Here is a 17,196-nt window from a genome sequence, read left to right on the forward strand (position 1 = left end):
GAAGAGGCAGAAGGGAGAATTAATCAAGAGACTTTTATTAACACCAAGTCAAGTTCAGGGACCAAGAGTGAAAGTTAATAGTGATGCTCCTAACAATATTTTCCATATGTGTAAATGACCCACTTGCTGTGAACACTGAAATTCAGCAAGTAGTGAGAGATTGTATCCCTAAAAAGAGAAGTATAAATAGAACAAAATGTTTATGAAACTGCTTTGTGGTAGAGAACTAAAATGAAACACGAAGGTAGATAGAGATAGTGAAGTTTGGGTTCAAATTCTTACTCTGCTGCTTAGTAGTTATATGAATATAAGCAAGTCCTTTTACCTCTCTTAGCCTCAATTTCCTCATCTGTAAAATGATGAGATCGAAGTAGGTAACCTCTTAGCAAGCCTTTGATAAAGCACCTACTGTGTGCCAGATGCTGGTGATACAAAGAGAACGTAAAATAGTAAGTTACAACAGTAACAGAAAGTAAAGCAGGACAAGTAGTTAGAGCAGGGAGCTGACTATGTGGCATGGTTGACTCTGGTTGGTTAAAGTCCTTCCTAACTAACTAGAGACCTCCTTATAGAACTTCCACATTAAAAGATCAAAGCCAGGTCACCAGTCAAAATTAGATTAGCATACACAAATCACTGGAGAGAAAACCTAGGTGACCAGGATGCTGGATCAAGGGAGGCGGGAGCCAATTAGGAAAGACTAATCCCTGTTGCAAAGGAAGGGGTGGAGGGTGGAAAGCCTGGTAAATACTGATCATGTTATATACCATTCTCATGGTAGCATGGTGCTCAGGATCTTCTGGAGGGCCTTTGACCACCTACATTCTTTCAAGGCAAAGACAGTCTTGGCTTAGTCACTACTAAGGGGAAAATAGTCTCTACTAAGGGGAACTCTGTATTCTCTTATCTGCTTTGGTGCCCTCCCACCCCCCCCACAAAGAGGGACCCTATAGAAAGAGAAGGGAGAAAAAATATGGAGGACAGAAATCCTAAGTTTTTTGTCCCCTGTCCTGAAGGAATGAGGTTCATATCTTAACGAACTGGTCCATATGGTGGGTGATGGTGAGTTTTTACATTCCACAATGGCTCTCCTAATATGAAGTAGGACAACGAGCTGAGGAGCCAGAGTAGCACCATGAACATCAAGGTTGCAGCACAGATGACACCTTTGGCATAGTCAACAATTCTTCATTATACATCAGGGTCATCTGTAGTAATTTAGGTCATTAGCCTCTTGTGTGCAGCCTGCCCTGAAATCTAAATTGATTCTGAGGTTTACACAGTCCTGTCACCTGCTTGATATTCCTAGGCTCACCCACTAAAATCTCCCCTTCCCTGCAAGCCACATCAGGGAGACAATGTAAAATCTTTGCCCCCTTAGAGACTCCTGTGGAGGTCTTGCCCCCATCTTTCCTTGGGGCTAAATAAGGACTCTTCTCCACTCCCATCCAGGGACTCAGAATTATTGACAAGTTGGCTAGAGAGGCACTCATAAGTCACTGAATAGTTAGCAAAAGGAGATTTGCTTAATGTGACAAACGAGGATATGCACTCACCACATGTGATACATTCACCATAGTTACATAGCAACAGTTTCACCTCCTGCATGCTATCAGAAAGTGATACCACTCTTTGGTCCCTCAAGCCCATTCTTGGAAGGGATGGCCAAACCATCCCAGAGAAAAGAAAGTCTGTCATTTGAGGTGGACTTGAGTTTGTCCTCCACAGTACTTGGAGCCCTTTGATGGGATAAAGACCTCGAGATCAATTCAACTGTGCCCTGGGGGAGGAATGAGGAAGAACCAGAGAGGGTAAACTGGAACCATGGCCCAAAACAGTCTATTCTTATCATGTGAGTCTTTGTGGAGCCTGGATCCCAGAAGCCACTGGACCAGAGATCACTTTCCCTTGCTAAGGTGGTATTGATTTGCCACCAATATGCATTCTGGGAGATGAGGCAATTGCCCTGGCTAGTCAGGTATATGATGATGAGCTGTTTGTTAACAGGGGCAAACCTTTTGCCCTGAGATGAGAGAAGCCCATTTTTACCATTTGGGGACAAATTGAAGGCTATTTGGTTATATACGTGTTGCTACTGGCATAAGGAGTGCAGGTGAGCAAGAATCAGCTTAGTTAGTTAGTTGCCCTAGCTAGAGGAGTCACATGGCTCTGTGCTCAGCACAAACATGGTATTACGGCCTCAATATCCACACTGATAATGGATCCATTCTCTAACCTTTACTCTTCTAGTAACAGCTCCAATATAATTGTTCAGTGTGAGGTATGATGAGTACTGCCATGAACCACAAATAACTGTATGTAGTGGGAGGCATCCTTAATGTTCCTCCAAGGGGAGATTCCTTGACTGTCAAGTCTTATGATCTTTAGGCCCCAGACCACTTAGCCATACCTATGGCCACCTCCCAGGAATCTCTGTAGGTGGAGATCTCTGCCCAGTTCCTCAAGGCTCTCTCAAGGTCAGCCATGTGCTTAGCCCACTGGATGGACTTGCCAGGACCCCTATTCTCTAGGAAACACACCTCTGTTACTGGATTACTGGTCACTGAAATATAATTGTATATACCTCTCTCTCTCATGGCTGGAGCTGTTGATAAACCAGGCAAAGCAGCATTCCTCAGGAACCAGGTCAATATAGGTGGGGGCTCGTTGGACAAGTATAGCTGTCAGGACTGTAAGGTCTGAATTGGAAGCCTTGGTCTCTGGCATAGTTGAAATCTCTTAATGAAGGCACTAACACAATAGAGGCTTGAATAATCATGATTTTGAATGTAGTATTTCTGTTTAGCAATAGAAGCTTCCCTTTTCCAAACCTGTCTTGCTCTCTTATACCATCTTATACCACCTAAATCAAAGTAGGCAATTCTAGACAAAGAATAATTTAGTAGCAACTAGGGCCCAGTTAATGGGTGAGCACCTGATTTTCAAAAGCAGTATAATGAATGACTGTTCTGGGAAGCCTGGAGCTCCAGAAGTACAATAGTAACATATTTTAGCCATCTCTTCACGTGTGCCAAATGCTCTCCTTATTCTGGCCTTTCTTCACAAAGACCTGCACAAACATGGGTTTTGTAGGGTCATAAGAAGGGAAATGGCTGGAGAGCCTGCTTTAGATCTTCCAGATTAGTCTGTTCTGGACTCCATTTGAAAGAGGCAGAATTGGAAGTGACTCAGTAAATGGGAATATCCATGTGAGGAATGTGGGTTCTCTAAAAACCTGAAACAACCAATAAGTCTCTGTACTCCTCTCATAGATTATAGGGAAGTAAATATCACTCACATATTCTGTACTGTACCTGGAATCCTTTGGTTTCCCTCACCTATTGTATTCCCCAGAACTTGGTTGAGGAGGGTAACCCCTGAATTTTCTTTTTAATTTTTTTATGAATAGTATTTTATTTTTTCCAACTACATGTAAAGATAGTTTTCAAGATGGCAATCAAGGAAATATTTCCACAATGCTCATTTTGCAAAAGAAGAAAGAGGACAAAAGAGAAAAGCCACAAAAAAGTGAAAATAATATGTTTAGACCTACATTCAGACCGCATAGTTTCTTCTCTCAATGTGGATAGCATTTTCTGTCATGAGTCTTTTGGAACTGTCTTTGATCATTGTAGTGCTGAGAAGTCAATCATAGTTCATCATTGCACACTGTTACTATTACTGTATACAATGTTCTCCTGGTTCTGATCATTTCACTAGCATCAATTCTTGTAAGTCTTTCCAGGATTTTCTGAAATCCACCTGCTTATCATTTCTTATACCAAAATAGTATTCCATTACATTTATATGCCACAACTTGTTCAGCCATTCCCCGATGGATGGGAATTCTCTCAACTTCCAATTCTTTGTCACCACAAAAAAGCTGCTATAAATATTTTTGTACATGTAGTTCCTTTCCCCTTTTTATGATCTCTTTGGAATACAGACCTAGTAGTAGTATTGCTGGATCAAAAGGTATGCACATTTTGATTGCCCTTTAGGCATAGTTCCAAATTACCCTCCAGAATGGTTGGATCAAATGTTCACATCTCCACCAACAATGCATTAGTGTCCCAATTTTCCCACATCTCCAACATTTATCATTTTCCTTGTCTGTCATACTAGCCAATCAGATAGGTGTAAGGTGGTACCTCACAGTTTGTTTCAATTTCTAATCTATATTGATTTAGAGCATTTTTCTCAAATGACTATAGATAGCTTTAATTTCTTCATTTGAAAACTGCTTGTTTATATCATTTGACCATTTATCAATTGAGGAATGACTTGTATTCTTTTAAATTTGATTCAGTTTTCTATATACTTGAGAAATGAGGCCTTTATCAAAAACACTTGCTATGAAAATTGTTTCCTATCTTTCTGCTTTCCTTCTAATCTTGGTTGCATTGGTTTTGTTTGTGCAAAAACTTTTTAATTTACTATAATAAAAATCATCCTGCTGTGCTACTGGCCTGCTGAGCCTGGACTGTGGGGCCCTTGTTTGCTGATCTGTGCTGTGGCTAAGAGCCTCCCGTTGACTTGCCTGGACATCATGTGCACTGGGTTGTACTCCCCTTTTACCCAAATGAAACAGACTTTTCCTGAAGTTCTTTTAAGTTATCTTGGGCTGGAAAATGGTTTCACTCCATGTTTTTTGTGAATTCTGTCAGTTCAGAATTCTTTTAGAGGCTTGATTTAACATTGTTTCCAAGGAAAACTGGGAAGAGCTCAGGCAACTTTCTAGCTTTCTCTGCCATCTTGGCTCCACCATGGACTTTCTTAAGAGTTGATTTCCTACCTCTTGTTTTACATATTACCCACCATCCCATTGCCTCGTCTGGTCTGATCAACATCATGTTTTCAATGTAATGATTTATGTCAATGCTCTCAGGAAAAACAGCCACTTTTTTTTCTTTTTAAATTTAATTTTATTTTGTTTTCAGTTCTGAATTTGCCTCCTTCTCCTCTTTGTCCCTTAACAATAAAAAAGATAAGGAAAGGGGGGGGTGGGGCCAAGATGGCGGAGTAAAATCAGGGACTTGCTTGAGCTCTCCCCCAAATCCCTCTAAACTCCTGTAAAAATGATTCTAAATAAATCCTAGAGCTACAGAACTCACAAAATGACAGAGTGAAATAAGTCTCTAGCCCAAGACAGCCTGGAAGGCCAACTGAAAGGGTCTATTGCACTGTTCTGGGACTGAAGCACAGCCCAGCATGGGCCATGCCAGCACAGACAGGGCAGAGTAGACAGGGCAGAGCAGGCCTCAGGGGACTGAATCACTGTCAGCTGTGGTGGTTTGCAGACTTCTAAACCAACAAATGCCAAAGACATCGTAAAAATTCGGGGGAAAACTCTGTCAGACCTGGTTGAGAGAAGGGCTCAGTCTGGCCCCAGACCCTGGGCAGCAGAGGTGGCTTGGGGGCAGCAGCAACAACCACTGCTTCTGGAACTCCAGGCCCACAGACAGTGGGGGGATCAAGCATCTGATCAGAGCAGGAGTGCAAGACTGTCTTTGCTTGCACTAAGTCAGGATTCTCTTGCTTGGCTCTTCTTGGATCTGGGTTGCAGTCCTGGGTGGTGGTCCTGGGGTGAGGAGGAGTGCTGGTGTGGTAGAACTTATAATGGCTGTGGAGAGGGAATCCTCCTCACAGTGGCAGGGCAGAGAAGAGTGCTTGAGGTCACTCACAGACCAGAGCATAGGCCAGGAGAGGAGTAAACACCTCTCCTTGGATCATACCACCTCAGAAGAACTGAGAATTTACAGGTGCCTAGAAGTAGCTCTAAAAACAGCTGCTCAAAACCCCTGAAGCTTGGGACATAGCACACTCTACTCTGGAAGCAGAGTCATACCTTGACAAAGAGCTCAAAAGTCAAGTAATTGACTGGGAAAAGGAGCAGACAGCGTAAAAAAAACCTCAGACTATAGAATCTTACTTTGGTGACAAAGAAGGTCAAAACATACAACCAGAAGAAGACAACAAAGTCAAAGATCTTAAATCAAAAGCCTCCAAGAAAAATGTGAATTGGTCTTAGGCCATGGAAGAGCTCAAAAAGGATTTGGAAAATCAAGTAAGAGAAGTAGAGGAAAAATTGGAAAAAGAAATGAGACTGATGCAAGAAAATCATGAAAAATGAGTCAACAGTTTGCTAAAGGAGACCCAAAAAATACTGAAAAAAATAACAACTTAAAAATAGACTAACCCAATTGACAAAAGGGGCCCAAAAAGCCGATGAGGAGAAGAATACCTTAAAAAACAGAATTAACCCAATGGAAAAGGAAGTTCAAAAGCTCACCAAAGAAAATAATTCCTTAAAAATTAGAATGGAGCAAATGGAAGTTAATGACTTTATGAGAAATCCAGAAATTATTAAACAGAACCAAAAGAAAGAAAAAAGAGATGACAACATGAAATATCTCATTGGAAAAATCACTGACCTGGAAATAGATCCAGGAGAGACGATTTTAAAATTATTGGACTATCTGCCATGATGAACAAAAGAGCATAGATATCATTTTTCAAAAAATTATCAAGGAAAACTGCCCTGATATTCTAGAACCAGAGGATAAAATAGAAATTGAAAGAATCCACCAATCACCTTTTGAAAAAGATCACAAAAAGAAAACCCCTAGGAATATTGTAGCCAAATTCCAGGGTTCCTAGGTCAAGGATAAAATATTGCAAGCAGCCAGAAAGAAACAATTTGATATTGTGGAAATACAATCAGGATAACACAAGATCTAGCAGCTACTACATTAAGGGATCCAAGGGCTTGGAATAGGCTATTCTGGAGGTCAAAGGAGTTAGGATTAAAACCAAGAATCACCTACCCAGCAAAAATGAGTATAATACTTCAGGGCAAAAAAAATAGATTTCAATGAAATAGAGGTCTTTCAAGCATTCTTGATGAAAAGACCAGAGTTGAATAGAAAATTTGACTTTCAAATACAAGAATGAAGAGAAACATGAAAAGGTAAACAGGAAAGAGAAATCATAAGGGACTTATTAAAGTTGAACTGTTATATTCCTACATGGAAGGATGATATTTGTAACTCATGAGACTTTTCTAAGTATTAGGGTAGTTGAAGTGAATATACATATATATTGACAGAGGGCACAGGGTAAGTGAATATGATGGGATGAAATCTAAAAATTAAAATTAAGGGGTGAGAGAGGAATATATTGGGAGAAGGATAAAGGGAGACATAGGATGGGGCAAATTATCTCACATAAAAGAGGCAAGAAAAAAACTGTTATAAAGGAAGGGAAGAGGGGGGAGGTGAAAGGGAATGAGTGAACCTTTCTCTCATTGGATTTGACTTAAGGAGGGAATAACCTACACACTCAATTGGGTATCTTACTCTACAGGAAAGTAGGGGGGAAATGCATAGGGGTGGGAATTTTAGAAGAGAAGGAAGATTGGGGGAGGGGGTAGTCACAAGCAAACACTTTTGTAAAGGGACAAGATCAAAGGAGAAAATAGAATAAATGGGCAGCAGGGTAGGATGGAGGGAAATATACTTAGTTTTTCACAACATAACTATTATGGAAGTATTTTGCATAATGACACATGTATAACCTATATTGAATTGCTTGCCTTCTCAAGGAGGGTGGGTGGGGAGGGAAGATGGGAGAGAATCTGGAACTTAAAGTTTGAAAAACAAATGTTAAAAATTGTTTTTACATACAACCGGGAAATAAGATATACAGGCAATGGGGTATAGAAATCTATCTTGCCCTACAAGAAGGTAAGGGTATATGAGTAAGGTGAAATTCATGACCTCAGAGAGGACCATGGACATGCCTGAATGGTTCAGAATTGCAAAGTATAATGAATTCTCTAAGTAGAAGGCAGAGGAAGTATAACATTTATTTAGACTCCAAAGGTCAGACTCAAGGACCAATGCCCCCAATTCGATATTGTGGCAATAACATTCCCAAACCGATAAGCCTACCTTGCTATAGTAACAAAGAGATTATAACAAAATATTATGGCAGCAAGCCAAAGGGCCTCTTATAAGAAGATGACTCACAAATCCTAAGTCCTTGTTCAGCACACTCTCCTGCAGCTCCACTGACTCCAAGTCCTGGAACTCCCTGTTATGTTCAGCACTCTCTACTCTGCATACTCTGGAAGCTGGCCCTCAGCTTCTGAATCCTGCTGCTCTCCATTCCACTCTCAATCCTCAGTCCTCAGTTTTCTCAGCTTCTTCTGTTTCCGAGTTCTGTTCTCTCTGTCATCTAATAGACTAGAACTCAGGCACATACCATTGGCTCTGGTCTTAGGATCTCCCCTTAGGGCTCTGAGGGCTTCCTGCCTCTTGAACTAGGGAACTAGTTTGCTAACCAGCCTGGGGCCTCACACTTAATTAGTGAAAAGGTGTGGGCCTGTCTCTAATGAGACCTCCCTTGGTTGGCCCCACCAGAAGCCCCACCTGTGGAGTATTCAATGGGTAGGAAAGATCTTTTCACTTACTGATTGGCTTTACAATGGGGGAAACTGATAAGGGGGGGGTGGGGTGATAGAAGGGAGGACCAACTGGGGAAAAGGGTAATCAGAATCTTGGGGTGGGGGGAGGGGACAGATGGGGAGAAAAATTGTAACTCAAAATCTTGTGCAAATGAATATTGAAAACTAAAAATAAATAATCTTTTTAAAATTTATTTTCTATTTTTAGTTTACAACACTTAGCTCCACAAGTTTTTATGTTCCAAATTTTCTCTCCTTCACTATCCTTCCCTCTCCCTGCCAAGATGGTATGTAATCCAATATAAGTTCTACATATACCTTCACATTGAACTTATCTACATAATAGTCAAGTTGTAAAGATGAATTATAACCAATAGAATGAATCTTGAGAAAGAAGAAAAATGAAACCAAAATTGAAGGAAAAAAAAGAGAGAGCAAAAAGTTTGCTTCAATCTGCATTCAGGCTCCGTAATTCTTTCTCTGGATGTGCATAGCTTTTTCCATCAGGAGTCTTTTGGAGCTGTCTTTGAACCTTGCATTGCTGAGAAGAGACAAATCTTTCAAAGTTAGTCCTTACAGATACCCTGTGTCTGTAATCGTGTATAATGATCTCCTGCTTGTGCTCATCTTACTCAGCATTAGTTCATATAAGTCTTTCCAGGTTATAATGAAATCCATCTGCTCCTCATTTCTTATAGCACAATAGTATTCCATTACATTCATGTGCCACAATTTGTTTAGCCATTCCCCAATTGATGGGCATTCCCTTGATTTCCAATTCTTTGCCACCACAAAAAGAGTTGCTATAAATATTTTTATACATGTGTGTCCTTTATCCATTTGTATGATCTCGTTGGGATACAGCCTTAGAAGTGGTATTGCTGGGTCAAAGCATACGCACATTTTTATAGCCCTTTGGGCATAGTTCCGAATTGCTCTCCAGAATGGCTGGAACAGTTCACAACTCCACCAACAATGTAACAGTGTTCCAATTTTCCCACATCCTCTCTAGCATTTATCATTTCCCTGTTTTATCATGTTAGCCAATCTGACAGGAGAGATGTGGTACCTAAGAGTTTTTTGATTTGCGTTTCTCTAATCAATAGTGTAAATAAATGAATCTTTAAAAAAAATTTTAAAAAGGTAAGACAAACAAAACCCACCACAAATATATGTAGTCATGCAAAACAAATTCCTGTACTATGTCCAAAAAAGAAAACAAAAGAAAGAAAAACAAAGGAAAAAATCTATTTCATTTTGTGCTCTGATTCTATCACTTCTCTACCAGGAGGTAGAGAATCCTTGGAATTATGTTCTGTCATTCTGTTTTTCAGAGTTCCCAAATCTTTCAGAGTTCATTATCTTTACAATATTGTCATTGCATAAATTGTTCTGCTGGTTTTCCTCACTTTATTTTGCATCAGTTCATATGAGTGTTCCCATGTTTTTCCTGATTTCATCCCCTTCATAATTTCTTGGGACTGTGCAGTGAAACAGAGTACAACAGCATTCCATCATATTTGTATACAATAACTTGTCAAGCCATTGCATTATTGATAGGCATCCCCTCAGTTTCCAATCCTGTGCTATCACAAAAAAACTGCTATAAATATTTTTGTACCTATGAGTCCTTTTCCTCTTTCTACTCTTGGGGGGTATAGACCTAGTTGTGATATTGTTGGGTCAGTGTGTATGCATAGTATTTAACGATGCTTTGGGAGCACAGTTCCAAATCTCTTTCCAAAATGTTTGTAACAATTTACAGCTCCTCCAACAGTATGCTAAAGTATCTGTTTCCCACAGTCCCTCTAGCATTTGTCATTTTCCTTTTTTGTCAGCTTAGCCAATCTGATAGATATGAAGTGGTGGTACTTCAGAGTTGTTTTAAATTTCATTTCTCTAATTATTAGTGATTTAGAGGATTTTTTTTAATGTGGCTATTGATAGTTTGGATTTCTTCCTCTGAAAATCAGCTATTCATATTTTTTGACCATTTGTCAATTGGAAAATGGGTCTTATTCTTTTAAATTTGATTCAGTACACTGTATGTCTTAGAAATGAGATATTTGTCAGAGAAACTTGCTGCAAAAATTTCCCCTGCCAATTTCCTGTTTTTCTTCTAATTTTAGCTGCAATGGTTTTGTTTGTGCAAAAACTTTTTAATTTTATTGAATTATTAAAATTAATCAAAATTTTTAGTTTTACCTCCTGTGAACATCTCCATATCTTCTTTTGTCATGAATTCTTCTTCCATCCAAAAATCAGCTAATTTCTTCTATGCTTCTCCTCTATCATATCATTCTTTATGTACCCATTTGGAACTTATCATGATAGGCAGTGTGATATATTGGCCTATGACTAGTTTCTCCCAGACTGTTTCCCAGTTTTCCTAACAGTTTTTGTTGACTATCTTTGGATTTATCAAACACTAGGTTACTGTGCTTACTTACTTCTATATATTATATACCTCATTTGTTCCACTCACCAACCTCTTTATTTCTTACCTGGAATCAAATTGTCTGGAAAATTACAGCTGTATGGTATAGTTTGGGATTAGATGCTCCTAGGCCTGGAAGAGAGGCCCCTTTCAGGTCTCTACTTGAGACCATAATGTGGCAGTATGAAGTTCAGGTAACCCTGGAGAAGGACAGGGAGAGTACCCTGGATTTCTTCAGAAGTGAAAGCAAACTGCTCCTGTCTAGTCTCAGCCACAGGAAAAGAGAAAACAGCATTGTGAGGTCAATAACCGTCTACCACTCACCCTGGGCTTGGGCTTCCTGGTCTACAACATTAAGAAGGTCAAGAACAGCTGTTCTAATAGGCATGACAACTTTGTTCAGCTGCTATAATCCCCATTAAGCTGCCAAATGCCATTGGCTTTCCTCATAGGCAATACTAGGTTTGTATAAGTAGAGTCAGTATAATGAAGTGTTCCAGATGACTTAATCTCTATAACTAGAGAAAAAATATCTTTCAACCCCACCCCCAGTTCTGGGACTGATATCATTTGGTGTTAATTACATGAGACACTTTAGGTAACTGAAAATAAAGGTTTCTATTTGGACCATCCTAGAGTAACATGTGTTGGATGGCATGGGTCCTGATTTCTTTTTTCTTTTTTTGGATCCTGATTTCTAAGAGTCTGTGAGGCCCCTTTCCTCCATTGTCTACCCTCTGTAGTTTCTCCTAAATGATTCAAATTGGGCAGGAGCTTTAGAGGATGCTTTTGCCTTGGGTAAGATTTAAGGGCTCCCACTGTCCTGTTCCTGAATATCAGTACTTGGTTTCACTAGCATCTCTATAGGCTGGTAATGAATTGCTTCACATGTCTTACCATGTTTTAGGAGCCATATCCCAAGTTCCCTTCTCCACTCTATATCCCAGAAGATGTCATGGCTCTATGACTGCCTAGCAGGGAAGGAGACTCTTTTACTCCTCTGCCCATTCCTAGAATGTCAATTTGCACTGACAGCTGCATTTTCCCAAGTCATGAGTAGTCTGGACTCCTGCTCAAATTTCATCAGTTTCGTTGGCCTACATCCATCCATCCATCCATCCTCTCTCTCTCTCTCTCTCCCTCTCTCTCTCTCTCTCTCTGTCTGTCTCTCTCTCTCTCTCTCTGTCTATGGCAGGGGAGACTCATAGGTAAAGTTCATGGCTGGGGTTGGGAGGGGGAGGGGAACATACATAGATCCATTTTATTAAACCCATTTTCTTTAGGAATTTCACCTCATTCCTTTGCAGATTCCTACTGGGGAACTGGTTGTGACTGGAAATCATATTTATGGGGCCAGGTGTGAATAATCCCATTTTGGCCAGTTATAAAGGGACAAAGGACAACTCTGTGACAAAAAACAAAAACAAACAAAAAAAAACTTAAGCCTATGTTGCTCAGCTGCTGAGAGTGCCTCATCATTGGCTTCCTCAGGCCACTCCCCCGGGGAGTCCTTGCTCTATTGATTCATCAGGTTTCTATCGAAAATCTCATTCAAGTTACCCAGTTCCTTGATGATGAGGCCCTGTCCACTCTCTGTTCCCTCGGGGAGGAAATCTTTCACCCCCCAGGAACAGTAATAAATCTGGAGTGGTGGTTGTGGTTTTTCCTACCTCTGGTAGTTTCCAAGTCTTTCCTAACACTCTCATTCTCTGGTCTAGTGCCTCTGATCTCAGTGGGGTCTAGTGAAACCAAAACCTCTGAGTCAGAGATGAGATGGTTGGTTCTTGTGTGTGGGCTTGTCAGCCCTCATCCCCCAATTAAGAGAGACCCTTTTTACTTAACCAGCTGCCAGCTCCATTACTTGTTTCTTAACTTTCACTGCACAATATCTAGAAGTCAAAAGCTTTTCTCTGGTTTCTGAGTGTGTTAAGCCTGTTCACTTTCAGACATATTATGTTAGCAGTCCAGCTTCTGCCAGATGATCAACAGAAACTAAGGGATTCTGGACATGGTATTTTCTTTTTTTATGTTTGTTTTTTAATTTATTTTTTTAAATTTAATATATTTCATTTTCATCATCGATTTTCACAGGAGTTTGAATTACAAATGGCGTATATTCCGGTTGCCCTGTTCCCCGGTCAGCCCTCCCTTCTGTCATCCCACTCCCCTCCCATCCCCTTTTCCCTTCCTTCCTTGTAGGGCAAGATAAATTTCTACACCCCATCGCCTGTGTATCTTATTTTCTAGTTGCATGCAAAAACTTTTTTGTTTTTGAACATCTATTTTTTAAAACTTTGAGTTCCAAACTCTCTCCCCTCTTCCCTTCCCACCCACCCTCCCTAAGAAGTCAAGCAATTCAACATGGGCCACATGCGTATCATTATGTAAAACCCTTGCACAATACTCATGTTGTGAAAGACTAACTATATTTTGCTTCTTCCTAACCTATCCCCCTTCATTGAATATTCTCCCTTGACCCTGTCCCTTTTTCGAAAGGGTTTGTTTTTGATTACCTTCACCCCCATCTACCATCCCTTCTATCATTCCCCCTTTTTTATCTTCTTCCTCCTTCTTTCCTATGGGGTAAGATACCCAATTGAGTATATATGGTATTCCCTCTTCAGGTCAAATCTGATGAGGGCAATATTCACTCATCCCCCCTCACCTGCCTTCTCTTCTCTTCCTACAGAACTGCTTTTTCTTTCCACTTTCATGCGAGATAATTTACCCCATTCTATCTCTCCCTATCTCCCTCTCTCAATATATTCCTCTCTTATCCCTTATTCATCTTCAACTCACCCTTTGCCTGCTCTGTCTCTCGCTATACACACACACACACACATACACACACACACACACACACACACACACACACACATATATATATATATACACACACACATACATGCATATTCCCTTCAGCTACCCTAATACTGAGGTCTCATGAATCATACACATCATCTTTCCATGTAGGAATGTAAACAAAACAGTTCAACTTTAGTAAGTCCCTTGAAATTTCTTTTTATTGTTCTTTTTCTTGATTGCCTTTTCATGCTTCTCTTGATTCTTGTGTTTGAAAGTCAAATTTTCTATTCAACTCTGGTCTTTTCACTGAGAAAGCTTGAAAGTCCTCTATTTTATTGAAAGTCTGTATTTTGCCTTGGAGCATGATACTCAGTTTTGCTGGGTAGGTGATTCTTGGTTTTAATCCTAGCTCCATTGACCTCCAGAATATCGTATTCCAAGCCCTTCGATCTCTTAATGTAGAAGCTGCTAGATCTTTGGTTATTCTGATTGTGTTTCCACAATACTCAAATTGTTTCTTTCTGGCTGCTTGTAGTATTTTCTCCTTGACCTGGGAGCTCTGGAATTTGGTGACAATATTCCTAGGAGATTTCTTTTTGGGATCTATTTGAGGAGGTGATTGGTGGATTCTTTCAATTTCCATTTTGCCCTGTGGCTCTAGAATATCAGGGAAGTTCTCCTTGATAATTTCCTGAAAGATGATATCTAGGCTCTTTTTTTTGATCGTGGCTTTCAGGTAGTCCAATAATTTTTAAATTATCTCTCCTGGATCTATTTTCCAGGTCAGTGGTTTTTCCAATGAGATATTTCACATCGTCTTCCATTTTTTCATTCCTTTGGTTCTGTTTTATAATGTCTTGATTTCTCATCAAGTCACTAGCTTCCGCTTGCTCCAATCTCATTTTTAAGGTAGTATTTTCTTCAGTGGTATTTTGGACCTCCTTTTCCATTTGGCTAATTCTGCCTTTCAAGCATTCTTCTCCTCATTGGCTTTTTGGAGCTCTTTTGCCATTTGAGTTAGTCTATTTTTTAAGGTGTTGTTTTCTTCAGTGTATTTTTCAGTATTTTTTTGGGTCTCCTTTAGCAAGTCACTGACTTGTTTTTCATGGTTTTCTTGCATCCTTCTCATTTCTCTTCCCAATTTTTCCTCTACTTCTCTAACTTGCTTTTCCAAATCCTTTTTGAGCTCTTCCATGGCCTGGGACCAGTTCATGTTTTTCTTGGAGGTTTTTGTTGTAGGCTCTATGACTTTGTTGACTTCTTCTGTCTGTATGTTTTGGTCTTCTTTGTCACCAAAGAAGGATTCCAGAGTCTAAGACTGAATCTGGGTACGTTTTCGCTGCCTGGCCGTGTTCCCAACCAACTTACTTGACCCTTGTGTTTTTTGTAGGGGTATGACTGCTTGTAGACTAAAGAGATCTATGTTCCAAGCCTGGGGGGATAGGCCAGCTCTGCCACACCAGCACTCCTCCTTCCCCAAGAACCCCTAACCCAGACTGGACTTAGATCTTCTGCAGGCTCTTCACTCCTGCTCTGATCTGCCACTTAATTCCTCCCACCAGGTGGGCCTGGGGCTGGAAGCAACTGCAGCTGTAGTTGTGTGGCTGCCCCACCTCCACTGCGCCCACTCCGGGGCAGTGGCTGAACCGCAAACTCTATCCCATCCCCAGCAGCTTTTCCCACTAACCTACTCTGTTGTCTTTGGTGTTTGTGGGTTGAGAAGTCTGGTAACTGCTGCAGCTCACCGATTCAGGGCTCTAGGGCATGCTCCATCCGGTTCCTGGTCTGGTTGGTCCTCGCTGCCCATGCTGGGCTCTGCTCAGCTCCGCTCCCCTCCGCTCCCAGCTCCATGCAGGATAGACCTTACCCAGAGACTATCCAGGCTGTCCTGGGCTAGAGCCCTACTTCCCTCCACCACTTTGTGGGTTCTGCAGTTCTAGAAGTGTTTCAGAGCCATTTTTATAGGTTTTTGGAGGGACTTGGCGGGGAGTTCATGCTAGTCCCTGCTTTCCAGCTGCCATCTAGGCTCTGCCCCCCCACCATGGTATTTTCTTAACCCTCCCAGGCAGCTTCCTCTAGCACTCACTGAGCTAACTGCTCTCTGTTTGAATGGGAGCCTGCATCTTGGGCCATTGAGAGGATTCTCTATGTACAACCAGAAACCCTCTTGCCACCAGATACTATCATACAGTGTCTGGCCATCTGATCACTCAACCCTCCACAATTGTAGTGCCCTTCCCCTTTCTCAACCAAGTAGTATAACCAATGTTAGGGGCAAGCCTTATGCCAGTACCCTGTTACTTCAGGTTCAATTCTGGGATGAAATGAAGCTCCCATATGTCATCAAACAGTTAAGAAAAAGAAGTTTACTTAGCCTTAACATAGCAAGGATGTGCCACAAGTATATAATGATACTTAACTTCTATATAGAAGCTAATGCCCTACTCTTCATATGGAAATGTATGTGATCAGTGGGGTGAATGAATTTGCATTATCTTCAGTCATCTAACAAGTCAGAGACTCCACCCCTCATCCCCACTCCAAGTGGATGTTTCTTTTAATGCTATTATATAACCAGGAAAACTGTGTCATGGAAGGCAGGGGACAATCTGGTGCTGGGGACTGTTCTGTTATCTTTTAGGGAAAACTAATCTTTGTTGCAATAGGAAGGAGAAATCTGGTAGATAATGGTCCTATCATAAAGTTCTCTGATACATTTTATACCACGTTTCTGAATTGCTGCGAATTTTCCCACTTGAGAGGAGGAGACTTTTAAGTCACTGTTAAGCCCTGACGCCTCCATGAAGGCAGCTACGCTACCTTCAGTGTTTAATAAAAAACAGTTTCTCTTAAAGAAACCTCAAAAATTCTCATGTGGCAGCAAGATAAAATGAACAAATATTTGCTCAGCCTTACAGTTTGCCAGAAAGTCCATGGTTATGGAGCATGAAAAAAATATTTGGTAAATGTAGACTGCTACAAGCTTACACACTATAGCTTTCTCCCATCAGCAAAGTCACTAAAATTGGAAGGAGAGTCATTAGCCACTGAAAACTAGAGGCATTTGTCTAAGTAAGTATAAGGAAAGGCTTGCAACAGATGAGGGCCTGTCTCTGGGCACAACATCTACTCTATAAGGCAGACTTTTTTTTTTTTAATCAATGTCTTGCTGCCTACTTTCTCTTCTTAAAAAGAAAAAAAAGCGTTTTGCATTTTTGTTTTTGTGCCCCCAGCACTTAGTACAATGGCTGGTATGTAGACGGCACATAATAAATGTTGGCTGAATTGAATTAAATTCTTCTTCTGACCCTTACCGGATGACCTTTCTCCTGATGGGTCTCCTTTATTCCTTGGAATGCAAGGGAGTTTATTTTTCCTCAGCATATGCGGTTCCCTTTTCTAAAGGAAAAGACTCATGCCTATGACTTACTTCTAGGTGTTAGTGGTCATTCTTCCCTTACTTCTGCAGGCTCCCATTCTTCTCTGC

General features: G+C 40.7%; 1 protein-coding gene across 1 annotated transcript in view; it reads left to right on the forward strand.

Moving 5' to 3' along the window:
- The window catches only part of SLC25A48 (solute carrier family 25 member 48), a 103,463-nt gene that overhangs the window by 50,823 nt on the left and 35,444 nt on the right, over positions 1-17,196 (forward strand). The gene's annotated exons all lie outside the window — the stretch shown is intronic.

The sequence above is a fragment of the Trichosurus vulpecula genome, chromosome 3 (genome assembly GCF_011100635.1).
Source record: "Trichosurus vulpecula isolate mTriVul1 chromosome 3, mTriVul1.pri, whole genome shotgun sequence".
Classification (NCBI taxonomy): Eukaryota; Metazoa; Chordata; class Mammalia; order Diprotodontia; family Phalangeridae; genus Trichosurus; species Trichosurus vulpecula.